Source organism: Prionailurus bengalensis, chromosome A1 (assembly GCF_016509475.1).
Source record: "Prionailurus bengalensis isolate Pbe53 chromosome A1, Fcat_Pben_1.1_paternal_pri, whole genome shotgun sequence".
NCBI lineage: Eukaryota > Metazoa > Chordata > Mammalia > Carnivora > Felidae > Prionailurus > Prionailurus bengalensis.
The window spans coordinates 214,085,981-214,088,712 of record NC_057343.1 but is presented as its reverse complement, the minus strand read 5'-3'; the positions used below and the strand labels follow the sequence as shown (position 1 = coordinate 214,088,712).

The following is a 2,732-nucleotide window of genomic DNA, read 5'->3' as shown; positions in this document are numbered from 1 at the left end:
AGGAGGGCACCTTTTGCGATGAGCACTGGGTGTTGTATGGAAACCAATTTGACAATAAATTTCATATATATATATATAAAATAAAATTCTTATTGGCTAATAGAAGTATTTCTACTATAGAACTGGAGCTATCTAGAAATGCACATGATGAATTTTTTGCATGGGACAAGTGAACAGTTTCAAATCAAATGTTTGTATATGAATAATGATTATAACTATTGTTACACTTGCAAAAACCTTAATTAGCTTATGCACAAATGTTAGCTTAGCCCTCAAAGCTTAGTGTTAAGCTTAGCTAGCCCTCAAATGTTAATTATATAAAATGTAAAGGAGCACCTGGGTGGCTCAGTCAGTTGAACGTCCGACTTCGGCTCAGGTCATGATCTCACGGTTTGTGAGTTTGAGCCCCGCATTGGGCTCTGTGCTGACAGCTCAGAGCCTGGAGCCTGCTTCTGATTCTGTGTCTCCCTCTCTCTCTGCCCCTCCCCCACTTATGCTCTGTCTCTGCTTATTTCTCATGCTCAGAAATAAACATAAAAAAAATTAAAATGTAAAAGAAGAACAGTATCTAGCTGCATTTTTGTCCTGTTCTTTAAAGGGAGATTTGGCATTTTTAGTTTTCCTTCCATAAGTCATGTTGCTATTTGCAAAGACCAGTGTTATAAGAGGCTAAAGACCATAAACAGATACTGTTCATATTACACCTGAATCCAGCCGACCTGATCCAAATGGTAATGCCTGAATATATCTGTCAATCTCAGTGCGGAAATCATGGATTGTTGCACTTAGGAGGCCACAGAAACTTCACTTACACTGATCTAGCATTCTGCAAGACTATGTGGCACTGGATGAAGTAATCAAACATGATCTGCCCCCATCCTTGTCTGTCAAACTTGCAAATCAGAATGTTGTGAAACTGGTCAGAGAGCTCATATCCTGACAGAGCTTGCTTGAGCTTGTTCTTATCAATCATCCCAAAGTTGTCTCTGTCATAAGTGTGAAAGATGTTCGGCCAGTCTGTGACGTACTTCCAGACACCAGTGAACTCACTTAAGTTCACGGCAGCCTTGTTCTCTCAAACATAGACATGATTTTTTTAATTTTTTTTTCAACGTTTATTTATTTTTGGGACAGAGAGAGACAAAGCATGAACGGGGGAGGGGCAGAGAGAGAGGGAGACACAGAATCGGAAACAGGCTCCAGGCTCTGAGCCATCAGCCCAGAGCCTGACGCGGGGCTGGAACTCAGGGACCACGAGATCGTGACCTGGCTGAAGTCGGATGCTTAACCGACTGCGCCACCCAGGCGCCCCAAACATAGACATGATTGACCCGACAGTCACTGATTAAATGGAGCACAAGTACTGTTAGATAGTGCTTGCTTAAGCTTGTTATCCCATATCACCTCGCTCCCGTCTTTATCAACCCTCTGGAAAACGTTCCACAAGTTGTTCTGGTCCAGCAGCACCATGCCTTCGGCAGGGCCAGCCCCAGGACCCCAGGCAGCAGCGGTTGGTGGCCATGGGGCCAGGTGCATAGCTGGACTGAAGTGCCAGGGGAACATGAGAGGTGGTTACATTTTATAGTATAAAATCATCTTCCATTTAATTAACATCGTGGTAAAAAATAATTTAACATGCGGGATCTACAAGGACTTTTTTCTTTTGCAAAATGTCTGTATATCACTGAAATTTGAAAAACTGTTTAAGAAAATGATTTTTGCCTAATTCATGTTAACTGTCAAATCTGAATGTCAAATATGTAGGTATAATTGTGGACAAAGTAACTCAAAGAACTTTCCAGAAATAGCCTCTAATGTTTGGTTAAAGAGTTATTGATGGAGTTTCTTCCTGAAGGTAGCAGAAGAAAATTTTCTACCAAAAAGACACCTCATTTATTAAATGAAATGTCGGAGGAAACACTCTGACATATCAAAGATAGAGCATAAACTCCAAGTCCATCATAGTCCATGAGAAATTAACTTGTGGCTTTTAGTCATTTGTATTGAGTCATTGTTCATGCCTGGTTAAAACACTGATGTTATCTTAGAACAAAAAGTATACAAATACAAGAGCTATTTGCTTAGGACTGAGCTCAAAGCCGGCTGATTTTAAGAAATTTTTTGTTGAGGTTTTGTTTGTTTTTGTTTTTAATATTTGATTTAACAGGATCTCTGGAACATTAATCTATGAGTAATTTGGGTCAGGGAATCAAAGTGTGAAGTAAGGCAAGATGCAAGGTGTATCTATATGAATAGTATTTGGGTGAAAAGTGAAGAACTTAGGTGATCAGATTTTTCCATATAGATATATTTGACATGATGTAATTTAAATACCCAGATCTACTACCAGTTTCTCTTCTTTTCCTACAGATATTTGGCATTAGTAACTGAGATTATTCGAGATAATCTCAAATAGCAGGCACTGTGTTTCATGCATATATGTTGAATTGGAATAAATTGTACTTATAAATGCAGACAAAATCTTGTTTCTTGTCAAAACAACAAAAGTAGTATTGTTAACTCTTGAGAAAAATCCTTGTTAAAAATAATTTCTGTAAAAACAATAATCATCTTACTATATATATAAGCTCATTATGAAAGACCTAAAAATGTGATACCTTTGAAATAGGGGAAGGAGAGACCTGCTTTTTTTTCACAATGTCATTCTCCAAGTAGTGTGTGACTAATAGAGAAGGTATGTGACTCTCAGGTACAGTGAATGAGCAAATTCT

The 2,732-nt window shown here is 38.5% G+C and overlaps 1 pseudogene; it reads right to left on the bottom strand.

The window, feature by feature from the left end:
- Positions 1–659: 659 nt before the first annotated feature.
- LOC122480071 lies at positions 660–1,536 on the bottom strand (annotated as a pseudogene).
- Between the last annotated feature and the right edge of the window lie 1,196 nt (positions 1,537–2,732).